Genomic DNA, 25,439 nt, shown 5'->3' on the forward strand with positions numbered 1-25,439 from the left:
AGTTTGTAAAAGTTTTTCTTTATCACTTTCAGTTTGTCAACTGAATTGCTCGAGGACAAGCAAAGGTTTAAGCTTGGGGGAGTTGATACGTCTCCATCGTATCTACTTTTCCAAACACTTTTGACCTTGTTTTGGACTCTAACTTGCATGATTTGAATGGAACTAACCCGGACTGATGTTTTTTTCAGCAGAATTGCTATGGCGTTATTTTTGTGCAAAAATAAAAGTTCTCGGAATGACCTGAAAATTCACAGAGAATATTTTTGGAATTTATAAAAAATATTGGCGAAAGAATCAACACCAGGGGGCCACACCCTGTCCACAAGGGTGGGGGCGCGCCCCTGTCTCGTGGGCCCCCTGAGGCTCCACCAACCTCAACTCCAACTCTATATATTCACGTTCGGGGAGAAAAAATCAGAGAGAAGGATTCATCATGTTTTATGATACGGAGCCGCCGCCAAGCCCTAATCTCTCTTGGGAGGGTTGATCCGGAGTCCGTTCGGGGCTCCGGGGAGGGGAACCGTCGCCATCATCATCATCAACCTTCCTCCATCACCAATTTCATGATGCTCACCGTCGTGCGTGAGTAATTCCATCGTAGGCTTGCTGGACGGTGATGGGTTGGATGAGATTTATCATGTAATCGAGTTAGTTTTGTTAGGGTTTGATCCCTAGTATCCATTATGTTCTGAGATTGATGTTGCTATGACTTTGCTATGCTTAATGCTTGTCACTAGGACCCGAGTGTCATGATTTCAGATCTGAACCTATTATGTTTTCATGAATATATGTGAGTTCTTGATCCTACTTTGCAAGTCAATAGTCACCTACTATGTGTTATGATCCGGTAACCCCGAAGTGACAATAATCGGGACCACTCCCGGTGATGACCGTAGTTTGAGGAGTTCATGTATTCACTAAGTGTTAATGCTTTGTTTCGGTACTATATTAAAAGGAGGCCTTAATATCCCTTAGTTTCCAATAGGACCCCACTGCCACGGGAGGGTAGGACAAAAGATGTCATGCAAGTTCTTTTCCATAAGCATGTATGACTATATTCGGAATACATGCCTACATTACATTGATGAACTGGAGCTAGTTCTGTGTCACCCTATGTTATAACTGTTGCATGAGGAATCGCATCCGACATAATTATCCATCACTGATCCATTGCCTACGAGCTTTTCATATATTGATTTTTGCTTAGTTACTTTTCCGTTGCCACTGTTACAATCACTACAAAACCAATACTATTACTTTTGCCACCGTGTAACATCCCAAAATTCTAAATTTTGGAATGTTATAATAAATAAATAGATTTGATTGATTGTTTGATTGATTGACTGAAAGTGAGTGAATTCGAAACTCTTTGAAAGTTAAATGAGAGGGAATAAAAGGACTTTCCCAAACTTTCATATTTGCTTTCTGATCTCCATGAATTCAAATTCTTTTCAAACACAAAACCCCGGAGAGAAGATGACATGACTTCTTCCATTTATTTAAATGACAAGGGGTGTTGAAAATATTTGAATTTCATTTGAAAATATTTCCGATTCTGGAACTTTATGCAACTCAATGATTTTCATGAGAGAAGATAAAATGACTTCTTCAAATTATATGAAATAGGAGTTGGGAGTTTCAAAGAATTAAATTCAAAGTTCTTTTGAATTTATTTTCAATTTGGAGTTATTTGAGTTTTATTCAAATTATTTTTCTCCAAAAATAAAATATATGGAAATTAGGGTAACATGATTCCCTACATTAGAAAATTGGAGAAAAATTAATTTGAAATCATTTTGGTATTTTTAAAATGATTTTTGTTGAATTTTAATAGACCAGTAGCACTCTTTGAATTATTATAATTTGTGTGTATTTTATTTAATGCTAGAAAAATGTTCATGTCGTAGAAAATCTTTTTCTGAAAATTTTGATATATAATATGCCTATATAATATTTTACTTTATTTTGTTTTTCTTTCTTTCTTTGTCTGTGTTTTTTAAAAAAAATACTTCCCGCCGCCGACTGGGCCGGCCCAGCACCCAGCCCAGCAGCGGCCCAGCGCGCCGTCTCTCTCCCCGAGCAGGAGACCGGCCGGCGTACGCCGCCGTCGCCGTCGTGGCCGAGGAGGACTCCTCCTCCTGCCCCTTCCCCAAGTCGGTGCCGCGCCTCTCCTCTCCCTCCTTAAATACCGGAGCCCGGACCCCGCCTCCCTCTCCTCCCCGCCTCACGCCGCCGCAACCGCCGCAATCGCCGGACGCCGGAGCCGCCCGCGCCGCGCCCCCCCTGCTGCCTCGCCGCACGCCGCCCCCGCCTCTACTGCTCGCCGCCGCCGCGCCGCGCCACCCTGCTGCCGCCGCCCGCGCCTGGATCCGCCGCCCCGCGCCGCTGCTAGCTCTGCGGGAGCCGCTTCGCCGCTGATCCGCTGTCGCCGGAGATCCGCCGCCGGTTTTCCGATGGAAAACCGCCCCGAACCGGTATAAAACTGTCCCGGTCCGGTTTATTTCCTTTTATTTCGGTTTTCGTTTAAAAAACGGTTTAGTTTTTTTTGATTGATCTATTTAGAGAACGTTCGCTGGTTAGGTATAGAAAACGAACGTTCACCTTTTAGTCTTTTTCTTTTTCTGTTATTTTTCAGCCAGGGACCTAGTTGTGAATACTTTATTTATAGAATAGTCCTTGTACTTCAAATGACTATAACTTTTTACTCGTTAGTCCAAATCCAACGAAACCAATGCCCACGTCTTCGTTATGATCCCCTCTATCCATTAATCCAACTCAAACATGTTTTTGAAAAGTTTAAAATTTTGAATTAGATCAGATTTGAATTCAAACTTCGTTTGATCATAACTTGAGTTTCATAGCTCCGTTTGAGTTGATTCTTTTTGCAAATCGAAGCTCTTGACCTAAACATTCTAATAAGGCCAAATTCACATAATTTTGGTACTGTTAGAAATTGTTTTATGTTGCAAGGGTTATTTGCTTGGTTTTGATGTTTCCGAATCGTCTTCTTCGTTCTTTCTGATCTTTTGAGTGATTGCTTATGTGTGGTTACTATTGTTTGCTTACGATAGATTGACCGGAGTGTGATGAGTAGAACTATCAAGAGTTTTGAGTGCGAATCATCTTCATCAACATTGCAGGCAAGTAACACTTTGATCATACCTTTTTTACAACCCATGTTTTATTGCATTAGATCAATCCTCTCACATTGCATGATTAGGATCTAATTAAATTGTGGGATGGGAAGTAGATGAGGTAGTACCTATTACCTGTTTATTATGAAACCTTTGGGAGTTACTTCTACGTTTGCTTATTTTGCCATGCTATGCTAGTAGACGTGGATTGGGTGAGTGATATCCATGACAGATGTGAGTATTGTTAATTAATGGTTTATCTAAGGTGGCAACTTAAACACACATCTGGGTGGATTGAGGCACCTGATGTCTATCAGGACTTGCCTGTTTTATTTTGGACCGCCACCCAGGCTCAAAGGGATCATAAGATAATTCATGCTAGAAACTTGCGTGTGCAGGCACATGCTACTATGGGCTCTGGCGTAGTTGACTAAGTTGTGCGAACTCTTACGGGGTGGACTAGCAGATGTAGGGGTTGTAGGTGGTACGGTCTACCCCACATGTAAGGTGCTAGCGCTTCTGAAAGACTATGTCTCGGTCATCCGTTTCTCAAACACCATGTAGTGCGAGAAAACAAACGGAGGCGATCGAGTCATGTGGGGAAAAGTGCGCAAACCTCTGCAGAGTGTACAAACTAATCATGATTAGCCGTGTCCCCGGTTATGGACATCTTGAGTATCTAGTTCTTGGATTATCCTGTTGATCTCATCACGTTACTTTAAATGAATATTGTTGGGTTTAATGATGTTACTTAATTGGGATTGAGAATGCTGTCAACCATTCTCAATGTTCAACAACCACCATGATAGTTAAATAAAATTATTCCTTTGCAGTAGGGAAAAATTGGCTTTTCGCAAAAACCTTATAACCATAGAGCTTTTCCACCAGCCAAATATGCATGTAGTGATAGTCTTTATTCATCATTCTCTATGGTGTGAATTTGCCAGTACATTCAATGTACTGACCCGTTTAGGGCTGCAACGTCTCATGTTGCAGGTTTCTTACGATGAGTAAGTGATACGTTAGGGTTACGATTTCTACACTCAACTTTGTCGTTGGTGTTGATGGGAATCCACAACCTTGTTGCTTCCGCTATATGGATTGAGGTAATAGTATCTACGTTACTTTATACATGTGATTTACCTCTGTTATAAATCCTTCGAGTACTGTGTGTGTCAGCATACCGATCCAGGGATGACACTTAAGCACAGAGACTTGACCCATTCGGGTCGGGTCGCTACACGCCGTTACCGTTACTTCCATATTACTTTGATACTAAATACTTTGCTGCAAATATTAAGTCTTTCAGGTGCGGTTGAATTGACAACTCAACTGTTAATACTTTAGAATATTCTTTGGCTCCCCTTGTGTCAAATCAATAAATTTTGGTTGAATACTCTACTCTCGAAAACTGTTGCGATCCCCTATACTTGTGGGTTATCATGCCCAAGTGTTGAGAGCAAAATATTTTCCGAACAGGAATATACTTAAGGCAGGACCGAAGAGAGGTTCTTCTTACACATGGCAAAGCATCTGGGCGGGACTGCAAACGTTTAAAAGAGGACACGTTTGGAGGGTTGGATCCGGTGAGAAAATTGGTATATGGGATGGCCATTGGATTCCCTCGAGTCCCACAAGGATGGTGTTCACAAGAAGAGGTAATTCACTGCTAAGAACAGTAAATGAGTTGATGATCCCGGACACAAGGATATGGGATGAAGAACAGATTAGAAGCATTTTTATCCCGGTGGATGCAGAGAACATACTGCAAATCCCATTATCAGAACACCTTACGATTGATTTTGTTGCCGGGAACAAAACCAAGTCATTTTCCTTCTCTGTACGTTCAGCGTATTATACAGAACGGGAACATCAATTTGGGATGAGGATTTACAGCAATCAAGGTTCAGTTTCAGTTAATCCGGTGTGGGATGTAGTCTGGAAGCTGGTGGTCCCTAGCAAAATTAAAATATTCATTTGGCGGGCAATTCATGGCCTCATTCCGGGTATGGCCGTGCTTGCCCATAGACACATAAAGGTCTCGCCGATCTGCCCAGTATGTCAAACAGGTCTTGAGGATATGAAGCATGTGTTGTTTACCTGCCCACGCGCCTCCCAGGTTTGGCGTGCTCTTGGACTGGATGAAATCATAGAACAAGCAGTGTAGGTTGATCGCTCTGGCTTAGTTGTACTGGAGGACATTCTCAGGAGGCCGAGAGGTCCCTCTCCGGTTCTTGGTAAGTTGGGACTACATAAAACAATAGCAATGGCATCTTGGTACATTTGGTGGGAGCGTCGTCACATACGCAAAGGGGAAATAGTGAAAACTCCAAAAAGTACAGCGTTTGCTATTCATGCGATCACTACTAATTCAACACTGAAGCAGTCAAGTGTCCTTGTTAAAGTTGTCTGAGTTCCTACGGGCCTGGTGTGCTCCTGCTATTGCGTCCGGACGGCTACTGTCGCTGACGGTGGAGGTGGGGCCCTCCCGCATGCCGATGGTGCTGATGCCCTAGTCCCGGCTCTGATTCTTCGTCATGCTGTTCTCACTTCGCGGTGCCGTGGTGAGACGGCGTGGAGGCCTCATGACCGCGTTGGCGTAGGGTGGTGGTTGGTTTGGTGGCGGGATCCGGAGCGCCCGAGGTGCGGGTTGGGATCGGGGGAAACCCCTGTCGGCGTGGCCGACCCCGGCGCGGTGGCGCCTGTGGGTGCCGCCTGACCTTCCGGGAGGGCGTCGGGGGCTACTCTTCCTATCGCCTCGTCGTGTACCGGGGGAAACCCTTGGCAGCAGCGTCGTCATCGTCGCGATCCTTCTTGGAGGTGTTGATTGGTGCCGGCGCTTCGGAGTCTTGGAGCCTAGTGGATAAGACCGGTGGGCCTAGCGATCGCGAGGCTTCTTCGTTTTTGTTGATCCGCGGTTGTCGGCATTTGTTTCTTTTGCTCTTTCTCTGTTGTTTCTTTTGGGCCTGACTGTGCTGCTTCCGCCCCAGCACCTATCCCTGTATGATCCGGTTGGTTGCTTTGTATACAAAGCGGGGGGAAACTCTTTTTCGGTAAAGCTGTCTGAGTTAAACCTACCGTCGGATCATATAAACTGAATACAAACACATCTTTGTTTGAAGACGGGTCGGGCGCCATTGCTGCAATTTTGCGAAACAGCAGGGGAGAAGCAGTTGCAGGTGTGGCTGAACCATTTGATTTTGCTGCAAGTGCAGCGACAGCAGAAGCTCTGGCTGTCCGAAGTGGTCTTCAGCTTGTTCATCATATTGGATGCTCGCGGGTACTAGTTGAATCAGATTGTGTGGAGGTCATCAACGCTTGCAATGGAGATGCAGACATCCTGGCTCCATATACACCAATACTTGCAGATTGCTTCCATTTGGCTCATGACATACCTTCTATAAGTTCTGAGCATTGTTCTCGGGAGGCCAACACGGTGGCACATTTCCTTGCTAGACATGTTTATGATTTAAACTTGATGTACTGGTGGGATGATGACCCACCTAGCTTTCTCCTTCCTCGTGTCTTGAAGGATGTAACCTTTTCAAACCAGTAATAAAGTGCCAAATGCTTTTCCCTAAAAAAATTAAATTGGGAGCCTCGTACTAGACCGGCCCATTACCGCGAGGGGTGCGCTGTTTTATATGAATCATATACGCAATAAGCTCTCCTAAAAAAAGCTATACACAATAAGCATAGAATATTATATTCAGAGTTATGTGGTTCCAACATAATCAGGATTGGACCAATGAGAGGTGCTAATATGTACTATGTTTTTTTATAATTAAAAAGATGTAATTTATAAAAAAAATCTCTAAAAAAGCATGTACGATGCATTTATCTCTAAAAAAAGGCATGTACTATGCATTTCAAACATGCGAGACATTTTTTCATGGCTATGCACCCCCAAACATAGCAGACTATTTCTATGCATCACAGAGTTACCGCATAGATTTCATTATGCTATATACACTTATACTTTTGTAATCTTTTCCAACAACCGTTGGAATGACCATTTATTTCTTAAGAATATTTATCAATATGATTAATCAACAGTTACCGAAGTCGTACAACTGATTAATCAATATGAACTGAAGAATATTTATAGTTAAATAAACAATAACCGATGAAGATTGAAAAGAAAATGGTATTTGTAAAGCACCCAAAAAGCTAGAATAATATGAGAAGGAACAAATAAAGGAAATAAGAGAACACAAAAGACTAAAAATCTCCACCATCCCCAATCCCTATGCCCTGCTCACCGCGGAGCATAAGGAACCATCATCTAAGGCTCTTCGGTTTGTGGGCCAGGCCAAGAAACATGTTTCTTATTGTGCTTTTTCCGGATCTTTTTCATTTTAAGCTTTTATCAGTTTTTGGTTTTCTTACTACATTTTTTGTTCTTTTTAAAAAATATGCGCATTATTTTTTGGATAAATTTACTTTTCATGTGTTTTGTTTCTTTAAAATTTTCACTTTATTTCCTCGGAAAATATGTGAACACTTTTTCAAAATTGAATGAATTTTTTTCAACAATACACAAACATATATTTTAACATGTATAAAGAACTATTCTTAAATATAACATCTTTGTAATACATAATTTTAAATTTCAATATGCATGAACATGTTTTTAATATGGAGATGGATATTTTTTCCTTTTAATAGATGTGCCCATTTACATTTAGATTTGGAAAAATTTATTTTTAAGTACATAAGTAGATTTTTTAATTCTATTAATAAATTTATTATTAGTTTTACATACCACTTATTAAAAAATAATTTTCATGTCAAATATGTTTTCCTGCATTGGTCAAATCTTTTGATTCCTTTTTCTAAACCGATTTAGAAACTGTGCGAATCTACATACAAATTTTGAAATATATATATAACAGTTTTTACCTATTAATATATCACACAAGATGTTGCTTAAAGTTGTAGCGCACTAACTCCAGCTTAAAGAGAGGCATAGGTGCTTCCCACTAATCCTTGTTTGCACTGTGGCAATCTTCCAGGTTAACTCATACTGTGTGGAAGACATGCAACTAGCTTGCATTTTTTTTCCTTTTTTTGTTTCCAGTTTATTCAGTTTATTTGTTGAGTTTCATTCAGTTTGCTTGCTATTTTTATTTTTCCAGCTTTATTACGAATTTCTTTATATATAGTTTTCCTTTTTCCTTTTTCCTAATTTTATTTTCTTTTCCCTCCTTTTGAATTTTATTTTTTAATTTTAATAAATATACATTTTAAATAACATAAAAACATTTTTAATAAATTAACAACGTTAAACACTACATGCACAGTTTAATTGTGCAAGCAGTTTTTAAAGTTATGTGAACATTTTTTTAATGTATGCATCTTCTAAGTACATGGAGGATTGTTTTTAATTATGTGAACATTTTTTAGTTCTGATGAACATTTTATAACGGAATTTTTTAAATATTCCGTAATATATTTTTTGAAATATTTTGAATTGCTTCAAAAATACTTCCAAGAACACACTTTTTGAAACTATATGGTTTTTCCAAAAACAGAAATAAAGAAATGGGCCATACTAGCAAGCTTCCCCAATTTGGAGCCGCTTATGTGTTTGTTAGCCATAGGAGCTCTCAAGCCTGTCCTAGTATCACCATAACGAAATAAAGGAATGCTAGGAACCCTTGCTACCACCACAAGCAGTCCCATAGTCTCGGAATGCCATGCTGGCGCTAGGAGGTGGGGAGGTGGTGGTGGTGGTGGGGGGGGGGGGGGCTCGGATATTCAAGAAATTTAGGGTCTTCGTCAGCATCAAGAGTTAAGCAAGAGGGCCTTCGGCAGCGCGAGACCCACGCGAAGGATTTCCCTCTCCTGTCATTTTCCGGGTCGCGTGTTTTTGGTGCGTTTTTTAGTTGTTGGCTTCTCGTCGGTCGATCGTGTGTTGTCCGTTCATTTTGGACCGGGTTTGCTGTTTTTTCATTGTTTTTCACGTTTTTCTTCAGTTTTTCTATTTTCTTTTTTTCATCTCTTCGCTTCATTCTTTCTTGTTTTACTGATTTATCTTTTCTTTTCTATTCTTTCATTTTCCTTTTTAGCTTTTTCTCTTCTTTTTTATTTTTTTCATAGTTTTTCATTTTTCTTACATTTTCTTGGTTTTCATTTGTTTTCTTTGTTATCTGTGATTGTTTATTGGTTTTAATTGTTTTCATTCTTTTGCATTGGTTTTACCTTTTTTTTCTTTGTCCTTTTTCATTGGTTTCTCTTTATCTTTCTGTATATAACAGTGACATTTTTATACACATTTAACATTTCTTAAATACATGAAACAATTTTGGCATACATCTGGAAAATTATTTCTGCACACAGTGTATTTTTTCAAATACATTATTAACACTTTTTTCAAATATATATTTTGATGTTAACTTTTTTTCATACACATTCTGCATGATTTGTATACATCAGGAACATATATGTTTCATTACGCAGGGTGCAGAATAAGTTATTCTTCGCTCGAGATAATTTTAAGATCATTTCCTAAATAAATTACATTTGACATACAAATAGTTACGTTCATATTGATTCACTACGTAAAATTTGGCAAAAGAAAACAAAAATATAGGTTATAAGACCATTTTTTATTATATATATACATTACACTATGTTTTTACGTTCACAATTTTTACGTAACATAAAATATTTTTATGGCGATTTAATATTTTCTTACGTTCTTTTTTGTGTAAGTAAAAATTTACGGGACATAAAAGTTTGCGCATTAATGTTAAAATAGCATGATGAAAAATAACCATTGCTCACCCAGGGGTACGAATAGCGCGAACATGTGTGTGTGTGTGTGTGTGTGTGTGTGTGTGTGTGTGTGTGTGTGTGTGTGTGTGTGTGTCTTTTCTCGTAGACATTGTACAATTTTCTTATACCTTAGAAACATCTTTCTATACACGTTTATCATTTTTCAAATGCACACTTTTCATTTTTGTGTGTAAAGTGATTTTATTATATATATATATATATTTGAAATATAATCAAAAGAAAAAATATAAAGCAAAAAATGAATGCAAAAGTGGGAAAGAAAATCCGCTGAAGGAATGTGGTCTGCTTTGAGCCGGCCCATTCTGACGTCTGCTTGACGCGAGGCTGCTCTACGTCTCGCCATAAGCGAGATATAGTCGCGCCTCTTCGGCAGTAATGAAAGACTAGCACAGAAACATGGCGTGAATCAGATCTAGTCATAAAAATGTGTTTTTCCCCTGTTTGTATTAGTCGTGACTTGGCATGCATGTAGAGGATAATTTCTTTTATTTTCTTTTCTTGTGGTACTAGTGTAAAGTGGCAATTTAAATAAGAGACATTCGTCATTTTCTTTTCTTGAATAGACATTTGTCATTGTAGTACTTAAAAATTGTGTACTTGATATGTAGCCGCCGATTTGCGGGTACATGATTACTAAGTTGAGGAAGTTGTGGAGATTTGAAGTAAGGTTCCATCTTTAAAAAGTTGATTATGTTGGGACGACGCTTAGCTGTCGAGATCAAATCACCTTAAGATTATGATTAGATAGTTTTGTGGGGTTTAAAAAACATTATGAGCCCCACATTTTTTTGATGAAATGCCCTTTTAATTTTAAATGTTTTAAGGGAGGTATACATAAGCAAGTCTTATATTTAGGTTAACTAACAATTGTTTTGTTAATTTATGGTTTGTGATACAAAAATTAAAATTATAGGTAAATATTTTTCGAAAAATCCTGATGATGTAAATCTATAGCAAATGGATTGTACTGTTTGATAGATTGATTGTTTATCAGAATTTTGTCTTAACACATAAGCAGTTTTTTTAGCATGTGCTCCAATGGGCATGTTTTTTTTTTTGTAAGGCCAAAAATTGGTACTGAAAAGTTTGAAAAATAGTTTATTATTTTACATGAATAGATATGGGTGAACTCTAAGTACCAGTTAATTTTCGTTCAATAATATGTTGCATCATATGCTACACAAAAATGATATAATTCCGTCCCAAAAGTCAATAGAAAAAAAGCCCCCTTTTCATGTTTTTTTGTATATCTCGCATACAAACATGTATATTCTTGGAATTTTGCACATCTATACTACACTTCTAGATATGCACGTACAATTTTTTTTTGAAATTTTTTGAGCTGTCCAAATAATTTGTTTAGAACTTCAAGAAAAACGGGTGCATTGTCTTTCTTTTAGTAAACAAATCCGACTTTATTGACAAATCAGATAAAGTACATCATATCAAATAAAAACGGGCGCAATGTGCCGGTGCTCCAAAGTGACTACTACTCCCTCTATAAGCAAATATAAGAGTGTTTAGATCACTATTTTAGTGATCTAAACGCTCTTATATTTCTTCGTGGAGGGAGTACGTCTTAACACGGCGTACAAAATCCAAGGATCAAAGTACAATCTTCGTGAGAGGTCTCTTCTTCTCCTCCCGCCAGGGCGCAGGGAAACATCAGCACGGCTAAGGAATAGTCTCCGGCCGAGGCCTGCAACTGCGAGCTCGTGCCCACCATCCACTGAACCGTCCGACAGTGCTGCATGCAGTGTGCACACCACAGCATCCGTATCATCATCGACCCGTCAACTCGCCTCGTCTCGTCGCAGAGGACCCCGTCCAGATTGGCCCGTGCCTGGGTTGAAATCGACCGACCATTCTGACCACCAAACGAAAACCGAACGCTCCTCATCCCGTCGTCGTCTTTGGACGCTGGCACCGCCAAAGCTCAAAATTGTCCCGATCAATTAGCGCAGCTAACCGGCGATCCACACCATGGGATCGGAAGCAATCCATGAGCATGTAGTACGATGGTACACCGAGTGATGCTACCAGTTCTGCAATCGCCGGACCAGTTGGTACTGCGCGCGTCGTCTGGGTGGGAAGAATCAAGTAGGAGATGGAGTAGGTGCTGGGTTAATCGTGCGAAGTGCTCCGCGCACCGGATCGAGGGCAGCCGCATTAACCGAGGCACATTGCGCGTGCAGGCGGCGGCTGGCATCTAATTCACCCTCCTCCGCGGGCCAGCGTATCGCGTGCGTGCTGTCAGCTGCGATAACTTCGCCCATTGATTGCCCCGCGACCGGATGACAGGCTGCCAGCTAAGGATGACACGGGTGTCAAGCCCGTCGCGCAAATCCGTGGGCGGCGTACTACGTGCAAACCTAAACTTGTGCGTGAGGAATTTTGAATTTGTGAAGCGGGTGTTCTCCCGATGGTCCAGCTTTTTTCCCAACCAAGTCTTCCCGCTCAATGGAAATAACAGCCAGTCTTGTGTTCTGTTCACAATCTAGTCTCCCGGATGGAAATAACAGCCAGTCTTGTGTTGTGTTCTGTTGGGCGGCGACGACGCTCTTGGCCTAGTATGGACTAGAAAGGATGACCGACAGTGACATGGTATGCCATTACCAACAACTAAGGGCATCTTCAACGGTAACCCGTAAAAATCCCCCCGTATCCATTTGCGGACAGGAAGAGAGGGGGATCAGTCCGAGGACATGGATGCGGCAGGACGCCATCCAACGCTAGCCGCATACATTTCAAACTGTTTTTCAGTAGACCGGATGAAACTTCATGCAAACATGACCGGATTTCATACAAACACGACAGATTTAATTAGATGTCGAACATTTAGAACAAAAAAAGACCCGCCCCTAAACCTATCCTACGACAACGGCGCCTAGCTTCCAAGCCCGTGTAGTACTCCTTCCGCCGTCTCCATGAACACCAACGATAAGACCGATGAAGTGAAGGTCCAGTCTCCGGCGAGGAAGAGTAGAACACGGGAGATGGACCGGCCCACATGGGACACCATGCCCCGGCGCCTCCCGTGGCCTACTCATCCTCGGAGGAGTCCGCGTCTTGTCCGTCACTGGTGGACGTGAGGTCCACGAGAAAAATGGTGGCACCGACGCTGTCGCGCTGTCGTCATCCCACCGGGCCGGCTGATGACGTTGGAAATATGTCCTAAAGGCAATAATATTTGTATTAATTTCCATATTCATAATTAAGAGTTTATATTCTATGCTATAACTGATATGATCCTGGAATATGCGATTCAGCGGAAAACTCATATGCAGGTTTGGAATGATAAACGAAAAATAAAACGTTCATAATCTCGTCTCTAAGACTAGCTCAAGTGTTATTGTTGATCACATTTTCGAATCTTACGATATCATTAAGTGTAACGATGATCTTAAAAAGATACTGAGATCATGACGTTAGGAGCATGATCATATTGAATCCATGTTTGTTATGAATTGAGTTAATATCGTCTGCCTTCAATTGTAATAACACAAAGTGTTAACATGTGAATTTACTCCTTAGACTATGAGAGTATCATAGTCACTTCTCACCATACGGTGGACTTTGGAATTGCTCAAATGTCATTTGTAACACGGTGATCATAATGACAACTTACAGGTTAATCAGAAAGTTTGACAAGGGACTAGATAGCTCGAGAGTGGGATTTGCTCCTCCAACAATGGAGAGATATTCTTAGGGCCCTCTGGGTGACATCATCAATCATCGTTCGGCCAGACACACGTGACTTCATCACGGGGGTGCCAGAATACAATAACGAGAAAGAAGAACAAAACCGATAACAAGGACTTCGGTATAGTGAGCATGGTGATGACTCGGGAGGATACTGATGCATCCCGGGTTTTGTGAAGTGTCGTGAAGTTCTGTCTATGCATGTGAGTTACCGAACCTATGGGTCACAAGCTTAAGGCAATCAAGATCTGCTAAGTGTTATTAGGATGGGAGTCATAAGAATATATTTGCGAAATTATTTCTTGAATATTCAAAATAATTCCGAGAGGACCTGGAAGCGTTTCGGGGTCACCGAAAGGGTTTCGGTGAGTATCGGGTAATACTGAGTATTACCGATAAATTATATATAGGTGGAAACAGTTTTCGGAGATGTTAAAAAAAATATAATGATCTATAAGTATTTAGAACATTTTATATTTTATGTAAATATCAACTTACCTAAAAAGACCAAGAGGTGGAAGGCAACTTGGGTCGAAAAGGCCCAAGTGGCCGAATTGGGAAAGGCGAAGGAGTCAGACTCCTCCTCAATCGGCGCACCAAGGGGGAAACTGCCCCCCTTGGTGGCAGCCCTCCCTCTCCCCTCTATCCTATATACACATGAGGATTTGTGCTCTTTTGTTGATACAAGTTTTGGAATCTCTTCTAGTTCTTGTTCTAATTGGTCCTAGTTGACTAATTTGACATAGAATAATCCTCTTGTCCTCATAATTAGAAGCCCCGTATGGTTCTAATCTCCTCCCTCTAACTCTCTGATGATGATTAGCTCTGGACGGCGAAGCGTTGTTGGATCATCAAGGCTGCATGCTTGCAACCAAGTAGAGAGGTCGTGCTTTCAGTCTTTGATTAGAGGGATTGTTCATTAGTGGTACGAGAGATCGTTCATTGACAGTTCGAGTAACTCCAAGTACGGTGTATACCGACACGTTCTTCTTCCGCTACAACTTGGTGACGGTAATGATCATGATCTCAACCTATTATGCATCTTCATATTGATCTTGGGTGATCGTAGGTACAATATTTTTTGTTTTCTACTATGTTTCCCAATAGTGGCATCATGAGCAGTTATATGACTAGGTGCAGGTTGTGATCTAGATCACATGTTATTGTGAGGGTTGATGTTCTTGCTATGCTTCCCTCGAGTGTTGCTTTGGTTCAATTCATCGATGCATGGTGTCGCTTTTTACAAGGTTCTGACAATCGATAGACTTTGGCTGTCAACAATCTGCTAACATTTCCTTAGGCTTCACCATAGTTGAGAATAGTGAACCGTCTGTAGACAATATGGTGCTGAAGATGGATGATCTTCTAGGGGGTCACGCGTATTTGACGAAGTTTAGTGTGGGGTTAGAGATTTTTAATTAAGTCATTTGTTTCACACACCCCGAAACTTAATCTAGCATCAAGAATCATCGCCTAAATTGTGGACGTGGGCAGCTAGCGTTACTTGTTAAAACTGGTTATCCACGTAGCTAAAATTTTGCTAAAATCGATTAGAGGACGTCCAACTTGGTTTTGCAGGGTATGCAAATGATGTGGTATAGCCTTAGTCATGATAATGAGTTCATGTATGATATGGTTATACGTTGTAATGTTAAGTGGCCTGCGCATCACGACATGATTGTTGGAGCCATGAGATTGCCATGTTATGTAAATATCGTAGAGATAGCCTGCATGTTACAGGTGATGATGGCAACTGTACGTGGAGGACCCTGACGAGGAGAAGGTGTACTAGGTGCGGGACAAGGAGCTATAATTTCGTGTCACGATAGAATCTAAAACGGTCGCAACGACAATTGTTTCTGAAATTGCCGCCACGGCATTGTTTTTGAAATGGGTGTCACGACAACGAAATATTGGCCGTCACGATGCTTCAACTGGAGATTGAAGATGGTCATCAAGATTCCCGGTGCCCAGGGCTATACCATATCATGCTTTTATGAACTGCCTAAGATGCTTATCCCTTTGTTATTTGCACCCTTTGTAGTCAATTATTAGGGCGATCTCTCACAGTAAATATCAAGTAAAAGGTACTCTTCCCAATGCTGCAACCGTCCACGACATTCTAGCAGTAGCATCTCGGAGTTTGTCATGTCCACATGAGTTCAAACAAGATGGGAGATGTAAGACGGAGATGGTCAGACCATATGTGCAGATAGCACCCGGTTACCTTGAAGTTCTAGCAGAATCATTCTAATATCGAAGCACAAAGCATCGAAAGATGAACGAGAGTCATATGGTGATATGATCGGCAATAGTTTGCCCATCGGTCTAAATTCTCTTCATTAGTGATGTCCACATCAATGAATGAGAACTAGATTTGGATCTTGAATCGCTCACTTTTAATTATGAGAGATATTAATTTGAGTGGGATTGCACTATATATTGTTAATTAAAACAACTAAGTGCAAAATTTAAATTATGAAAATGTATAAATTGAATCTTGTGTTTATTGCTGTAAATCAATGGCTTGCAATAGTTTGAATTTAGCACCTCTATTTGAGAAAGAAAAGATGACTGCAAATGGTGGAAACTATGAGGATTGGATCCACACTCTGAGATATGTTCTTAGTAGTGCTAAGAAAGAATATGTGCCGAATCAACCACTTGGTGACTGCTCGGCGCTTGGAGCATCTCAAAATGTCATCAATGTGTTTTTATCTCGCAAGAATGATTTCCGTGTCGTCAAAAGTATTATCCTATCATGCATGGATCACGTGTTACAGAAATGTTATGAAAAATTCAATACAATCGAAAATGTCAACACACTTGAAGTATTGTACCACAAAGATCCAGCTGAAGTTCATGAGATGATTGAAGCATTGGAAGAGTGCAAGATAGCTGAGGTTGGTGAGCAAGGTTTCCAGCTTGCAGACTATTATGATAGTCTACAATGGAAATAGATTTTCCAAAGACTCTAGAAAATGATTTGATCCTTACTTCACTTTATGAAGCGATGCTGAAAACCAAAGAAATAGAGTTCTAGAACCAACAAAAGTTGATGGTGAACAAAACAGAAAGTTTCAAAAGAAAACCCAACACCAAGAGGAACAAGGGTGGAGCTTCTTGTGAGACTATATGTTTCTACTACAAATAAAAAGGACAGTGGAAAAGAAATTGCTTGAAATATCTAGCAAATAAGAAGAACACGTCTTCTGGTAAAGGTATAAAAGTTATGCAAGTTAATGTTATTCATATTCTGCTCACTGGAAATTCCAAGTCCTGGGTATTTGATACCGGATTATTGTTAACATTTGCAACACGATTCAGGGGCTACAAAATGTTTGAAAGCTGAGAAAAAAATGAAGTTGTGATGCATGTCGGGAATGGTGTTGGGATCGCTGCTCAAGCCGTCGGTGTCATGTCTTTGAAATTACCTTCGGGGTTGATTTTAGAACTAAGTAATTGTTATTTTGTTCCAAAGTTATGTAAGAACATTATCTCTAGATCATGTTTGGTAAATGACGGTTATTGTTATAAGTCAGAGAACAATGGTTGTTCAATAAATTATAAGGATATGTTTTATGGATTTGCGCCCATGATTGGTGGATTATTCATATTAGATCTTGAACGTGAAAATGTTGGATATAACATTAATGCTAAACATCTTAAGAAAATTGATAATACCACATACATGTGGCACTGTCGTCTTGGTCATATCGAAAAGAAACGTATGCAAAAGCTTCATAAAGATAGAGAGTTAACATCATTTGATTTTGAATCATTTGAAACATGTGAAGCTTTTCTGATGGATAAAATGACTAAAACGTCATTTACTGGTCATCCAGAACGGGCGCTTGAATTATTGTATATAATACATAGTGATGTATGTGGTCCAATGCATATACCGGCGCGCGATGGATATTTATACTTCGTTACCTTCACTGAGGATTTAAGTAGATATGGGTATATTTACTTGTTGAAACATAAGTCTAAAACATTTGAAAAGTTCAAAGAAGGAAGTTGAGAATCATTGTGGCAAGAAGATTAAATTTCTATAATCTAATCATGGAGGAGAATGTCTAAGTCACGAGTTTAGCAAACATCTAAGTGATTGTGGAATTGTCTCACATCTTACTCCTCCAGGAACTCCACAGAGAAACAGAGTATCTGAACGGTGTAGCCGAACTTTGTTGGACATGGTTAGGTCAATGATGTCATTACCGGTCAGCCTTTATCATTTTGGGGATACACACTTGAAACAACAACATATACACTAAATAGAGCATCGTCTAAGTATGTGGAGATGACACCATGTGATCTATGGATCGGAAGAAATCCAATTTGTCACATCTCAAGATTTGAGGTTGCGAGACTTATGTAAGGCCTCTTCCAATGCATGTGTGCTCAGATGAGGTGCTAAGTGCATTAAAAATCTTAGCAACTAGTCTCCCAATGCATAGATGCTTAGCTTTTGTAGCTAAGATTCCCTCATGACATTGTTTAATACTTAAACTCCCTTATGTATTGGTTGGTTTTCATTTTACATAGGTTCGTGTGCTTAGCACGGTTTCTTCCTGAGGTCAGCATAATGCTCTCTCTCCTATTTAATTGCTTTGCCACATTATTTTTTTGTCTATGTGACGTCCTTAGCACCTGTATTCCTTGAAGCACTGGGAAAGGCCTAAAACATTTGTAGCCAAATAAGCTCGATCCCAAAGCAAACAAATGTTACTTTGTAGGTTATCCCAAAGAAGCGATTGGGTATTCCTTCTACCAAAATTTCGAAGACAAAAGTGTTTGTCACTAAAAATGGACACTTTCTCAAGAAGGAGTTTCTCGCTAAAGAGGTAAGTGGGAGGAAAGTACAACTAGATGATATTATTTAATGTCCGGAAGTGAGGACTAACAAAACAAAATCTGTTCCAGAGATTGTCCACGCAATTGAACCGGAAGTTACTACACCAATTGTAGAAACTCTAGTTAAGACTGCAACTGAACCGCATAGGCAAGGAAGAGTTATCGAACCTCCTGAATGGTTTCACAATGAAATATTCATCTTATAGGAATATGAACACGTGCATTACAAGGAAGCGATGGTGGAGCCCGGCTCAAAAGAACGGCTCAAAGCCATGCAATCCAAAATGGAGTCTATGCACGAGAATAATGTTTGGAACTTGGTTGATCCTCCAGAGGGTGTAAAACCCATATAATGTAAATGGATCTTCAAGAGAAAAACATATGTGGATGATAATCCAACCATCTAGAAAGCAAGGCTAGTTGTGAAAGGGTTTTCGCAAGTCGAGGGAGTTGATTATGATGAAAATTTCTCTCCAGTAGCAATGCTAAAGTCTGTGCGGATTATGATGGCTATAGCTACATATTTCGATTATGAGATATGGCAGATGGATGTCAAAACTTATTTCCTACATAGAAACTTGAAACAGGATGCATACATGATACAACCAGAAAGTTTTGTCAAACCAAAGGATGTCGGAAGGTATGCAAGCTTCAAAGGTCAATCTATGGTTTGAAGCAAGCATCAAGGAGCTGGAATCAACATTTTGATGAAGTGGTAGAAGAGTTTTGGCTTCATTAAAAATGATGAAGCTTGTGTATACAAGAAGTTTAGTGGGAGCTCTGTATCATTTCTAATATTGTATGTAGATGACAGATTGTTGATTGGGAATGATACTAAGTATCTTGGCACAATAAAAGACTATTTAAAGAGTGTGTTTTCAATGAAGGACTTATGTGAAGCTGCATATATATTGGGCATAAAGGTCTATAGAGATAGATCAAGACATCTAATAGCACGCATATTGACAAGGTTTTAAAGAGGTTTAAAATGGGGAATGCAAAGAAAGGTTTTCTCCCAATGTCACATGGTGTTACACTTAGCATAAATCAATGTCCCAAGATAGTTGATGAGCAAGTGCAAATGAGTGGAGTACCATATGCCTCTTCTATTGGTTCCATCTCGTATGCTATGATATGTATAAGGCCAGCTGTTTCTTATGTGCTAAGTATTAGTAGCAGATACCAGAGTGATCCAGGATTGGCTCACTAGACAACAGTTAAGAATATTCTTAAGTACCTCAGAAGAACAAAGGATATGCTCCTTGTTTATGGAGGGGGTGAAGAACTCGTTGTAAATGGTTACACCAATGCTAGCTTCATGAATGATATAGATGACTCTAAATATCAATCAGGTTATGTTTTTACACTGAATGGTCGTGCGGTTGTTTCGAAGAGTTTCAAACAAAACACTATTGAGGATTCTATGACAGAAGCAGAGTATATTGCGGCTTCGGAAGCTTCAAAGGAGGCGTTCTAGATCAAGAAGTTTCTTGAAGGAATTGGTGTTGTCCCAAGTGTGATGAATTCAGTGTCTCTCTATTGTGACAATAGTGGTGTCGTTGCTCAAGCAAAGGAACCAAGATCACACATGAAGACAAGACACATTGAACACAAGTATCACATTATTCGATAATATGTTGAGAAGGGCTATGTGAAGATTCTCAAGACTCACACAGATTTGAATGTGTCAGACTCGATGACGAAGGCTCTACCACGAGCAAAGCATGATCAACACTAGATAGCCATAGGTGTTAAAGAGATTATGTAAAATAGATTATTGACTCTAGTGCAAGTGGAAGACGGTTGGAAATATGCCCTAGAGGCAATAATATTTATATTATTATATTTCCATATTCACAATTAAGATTTTATATTCTATGCTATAACTGCTATGATCCTAGAATATGTGATTCAGTGTAATATCATATGCACGTGTGGAATGATAAACGCAAAATAAAAGGCTCCTAAGTCTCGCCTCTAAGACTAGCTCGAGTGTTGTTCGTGATCACATTTTCTGAATCTTAGGATATTATTAAGTGTAATGATGATCCTAAAATGACATTGAGATTATGACATTAGGAGAACGATCATATTGAATCGACCTAATCTTTTTTGTTACTCCCTCCTTTCCGGTTTATAGGGCTTATCTCAAAATTTTAGTTTTTCCATTTTATAAGGCTCAATTTGGTTGTTCCCCATCACAAGTTCATATTCCTAGGTGCATTAAATCATTGCATGCAAGTATTAAGAGAAAATTGACCAATGCATGTACTTTATGCATGCATGCATTGCAATTAATGTATTGGTAAACATTTTTTAAAGGAAAACAAGAGCATTAATTGGGTGCTTTTGCAAACTATAAAAAGTATTCCACCACTTACCAAGTCACCATCTACCTTGGTTGGTGAGATTTTTGAATTGAGCCCTATAAACTGGAAAGGAGGGCGTATGCATTGAGTTAATATCGTCTGCATTCAATTGTAATAATATAGAGTGTTAACATGTGAATTTACTCCTTAGACCATGAGAGTATCATAGTCACTCGTATATCATTCATTTACTCAGAGGGACCAATATGGACGTCCACGGTCCCGTTGTCGGTCAATGAACAAACTGTTTCGTCTATGTTTGTGAGTTACCGAACCTACGGGGTTACAAGCTTAAGCCAATCGTGATTTGCCGAGTGTTAGTAGGACGGGAGTGATGAGGATATATTTGTGGAATTATTTCATGAATACTTAGAATAGTTCTGAGAGGATCCAAAAGTGTTTCGGGGGTCACTAGAAGGGTTTTGGTGAGTATCGGGTAATACTAGGTATTACCGATAAATTATATACAGATGGAAAAAGTTTTTAGAGATTTTAAATATATATATATATATATAATGGTCTATAATATTTAGAAAATTTTATATTTAATTTAAATATCAAGGGGCCTAAAAACGGCAGGAGGTGGAAGGCAATTTGGGCCAAAAGGGCCCAAATGGGGGAAGGAGGCCGAATTGGGAGAGGTGGAGGAGTCGGACTCCTCCTCCCTGGCTGGCGCACCAAGGAGGCCCTCTCTCTCCCCTCTATACTATATATACACGAGGATTTGTGCTCTTTTGTTCATACAAGGTTTGGAGCCTCCTCTCATTCTTATAGTTCTAGTTCTACTTGGTCCTAGTTGACTAATTAGAGCTAGTATAATCCTCTTGTCCTCATAATTAGAATCCCCGTGTGGTTCTAATCTGCTTCCTCTAATTCTCTAGCGACGATTAGCTCTGGACGGCGAAGCGCTGCCGGATCGTGAAGGCTGCACGCTTGCAACCAAGTAGAGAGGCCATGCTTCCGGTCTTCGGTTCGAGGGACTGTCGTGGGCGGTATGAGAGATCGTTAATCGATGGTTCGAGGGACTCCAAGTACGATCTACACAGACACGTTCTTCTTTCGCTCCAACTCGGTGACGGTAATGGCGATCTCAACCCTTATGCATCTTCATATTAATATTGGGTGATCGTAGGTGCGAACTTTTTTGTTTTCTACTATGTTTCCCAACAGATGGTACATGGGCGGCGCATAGGAGGTGCAGCTGCCGTTGTTCTTCTCTGTGATGGCATGCAGCTGCGCCTCCACGGCTGCTGTTTCCTAGCAAGCGACATCTTGAGCATGGATTGCATCACAGGTGGCGCGCTACTCTGCGAGGAAATTTGGGTTTGCCACGGCCTCCTTGCTCCCGTGCTCGCCACTGATCTTGCCCTCTGCCAGGCGGTGCTACTCCAAGAGGAACAAGTTGTACCGCTATTGCTCCTGTGCCTGCTGGAACACCGACAAAGGCGATGGCGCAGGCTGCACTTCCACCATGGGGGCATTGAAGTGTGCATGCGCCCGCTCCATGGTGAAGCCGACATGCATATGAGGCGCGGGAGCCGGGGCATAGTCGCCGAAGCCCGTCTCCATTATGGTGTCGTCCTTGTCGTTGGAGACATAAGGCGAGCTGGCCTACAAGCCAGCCTCGATCCGCCTGAGATGACGGCTATGCCAGGCGGCGGCTAGGGCGGCTACCGCATGATTCATCTCCGGCGACAGACTGTCCCAAAGTGCTTTCCTGCTGGAGATCATGGCGGATGCAGTGCAAGGGAGGAGGATGTGTAGGGTGTTGTGTTGCGCTGTGGAGTTAGCCGAGTGTGACAGCCTTTATATAGGGGATTTCGATGAGGGGGAAGCATCAATGAGCGGCGCCGGAATGGGTTTCTCGGTCGGCGAGCCTACTTAATGGAGGCATACAGATGAACAATGACATTGAACATGTGTGGTAGATATCCTTCCCGTCCCGTCCAGTCACGCGTCTCCGACATTGAACAGGCACGAACACCGGAGACGTGTCGTGGGTGGCACCCTCAGTCGGCATGTTGCTTCAGTGGCAGAGGCAGTGAGAGGCCGCGTCCGCCCCGAGCCGTCTTTAATGTTGAGCATCTATAGCGGCATGAATGTGGGTAGCTGGCGCTGGGCAGGAACGCGCATGGCTGGGGGAGGAGGGGTTTTGGTGGGCCAGGGTGGTCAGAAGCAGGAGTGGGATCGGTTCAGACTCCCGCAAACCTTCCCCATGTTTGTCTCCCGTTTGCGAGGGAAATCGCGTTCGGACCGCCCCGAGGACCGATACAGGACCAAATTGGATGGCTACCGCGGTCCGGACGGTTGCAGAAGGTTTGCGGGTCCGCCTTGGAGATGCCCTAAGGACCTCTACACGACACAACCATTCAGTTTCATCTCTAAAGAAGGCCACGACCTCCTCGGCTAGTTCAAAAGGTTCCGCACCGTCGGGAGATGAATATGTTCCCTCAAGAATAGGAACGGATGTCGCTGCAAGGTGGCTACATAAAGAGGATCAACACACACCCAACATGCTAATGGTGGCTTTCCTTGAGAAAAGTGTCACTGCTGCTCACGGCCAAACCACATAGGAGGAAAAGCATCAAGCTTGGACGAAGAAGGGCACGCTACTGTCGCCGCCAAATGTAACCCAACGGTGTCCACCAACCAAAAAGCTCCCAAGGTGGCGCCTTCTAGAAAGACATTGCTTTGTTTGCGGAAGAGGGTCTTGACATCTTCAACTTCAAGTTTCTTTGTGTAAGCCTTATTTAGCTACTTTCCAGTACTTCGAGCTTTTCCTTAATTAGGAAAAAAAGAACAGCCCAGAGCTAGACTAATCAGCTAAGAACCAACAAACTAAACATCACTATGGGCTCATTTGGTTACATGCATCATTTTTGGTGTATTTACGTATGTGGGTGAATTTAGTCTAGCTGAGTGAGTACAAAATAAAAATATGTTACACACATAGTTTGGTTGTCTGCACTGCATCACGAGGTCGTTTCATGGTTGGCAACAATTGTGAGTTATGGCTATGACAATACAAAAAACACGTTGGGTTGTGCATGGCCTAATATTGTGGTCACCCCTTCTCATTAGTGGTGACCTTACTACTGCATGTGCAACATCAGATTAACATCGTTTTAGTCCTGGGTACTAATCAAATGACAGTTCTTCCTAGCTACCAACAAATGACAATGTAAATTAACGGTCATATGGTTCAATTGGAGAAAGTGTTGAACAAGGGAGAAATCCTCCCCCACCTCCTCCTCTGTCATGTGACTCCACACCATGGCCAGAGTCATGATCATCATCAGCTATCACATCCTCCTCCGACACAAGCTCAACATAACTCCATTGTAAGATCTAGTTATGTAGAATGCAATATGCAAAAACAAGCTTGATTTGGGTGAGGAAAGGGTGGAATGCTTTCTGATCTGGGATCCTGATCTATTTTTCAAAGCACCAACATCCCTCTGAACCATAATTCTAAGGCTGGAGTGTTTGAGATTTAACAGTTCTTGTCCAGTCTCAAGATAGTTCCGAGAATATAACTCGTCGAGATGATACTTGTTTTTCTTAAGAGTGAAAGAACAATAGGACAACATTCATGTTCAGCATCTCATATGTAGAACTTATAATCGGTGATATTGATCCCATCAGGTGGAGCCATGCCATCAACAAGAATGTTAGCATCGTAGGTTGATCCTTCCTAGCCAGCTGACACACATGTGAACTTCAGATCGAAATCAATAACAACAAGCACATTCCGGTTTTTGTAATTCTTTCCACCCCTGCATGCAGCACCATGTGACCTCGGTACTTCGGATTGAAACCTGTACTCTATGAGTCACATGAGTACCATTTATTGCGCAATACAATCATGTCATGCCATTAAAACGTTGTTATTCGCAATAGTAAAAGCATGTCATGACATGAACTAAAGTATTGCTCGCTTTGAAATATAGATACAATATAGGGCTTGTGCGAATCTTGTTGGGGTTTTTGCCCAGTTGGTGCCTTCTTCAAGTTTGCTCTGAGCTCCCCAATCGCAATACTTTTCCGAAATACCTGGAAATTGTCTCAGTGGATATACTGAATGTGTTGTGACTAAATTTGTACCTCAAATCATTACCCAGAACATGAAGGAACATTGCTACTTTCTCAAACAGAGTGATGTGGATGCTATCTTCTAGCAACCTCCTGTGCCTAAACGTCTTCACTAGCTTGGCAAAAGGCGCTCGCCGCATTCAAAGCATTTTCACAGCGTCGATGTCATTGTTGTTGTAGACATAGTTCAGACTTGTTATGCTCTCCCTATATCGGACTAACAATGGACCATATAATAGTTTACAAGCTTATCATCACGACAAACTACTATCTTGTGACATGACCCAGGGCTGAATCACAACTATGAGTGTTTCTTCCTAAACGACCAGCTTCATCCGTTTGTCCTAGTAGAACCAATGATGCAGTAAGTAATAGCCGACCCTACACACTATTTAATGACCTAACACTGAAGGATGGTTCTATGGTCCTTACCGTCGGTGGTGTCGACAACCTGCCAGTGCCGAAGACGAGACCGATGAGACTG

This window comes from Triticum aestivum, chromosome 5A (genome assembly GCF_018294505.1).
Source record: "Triticum aestivum cultivar Chinese Spring chromosome 5A, IWGSC CS RefSeq v2.1, whole genome shotgun sequence".
NCBI lineage: Eukaryota > Viridiplantae > Streptophyta > Magnoliopsida > Poales > Poaceae > Triticum > Triticum aestivum.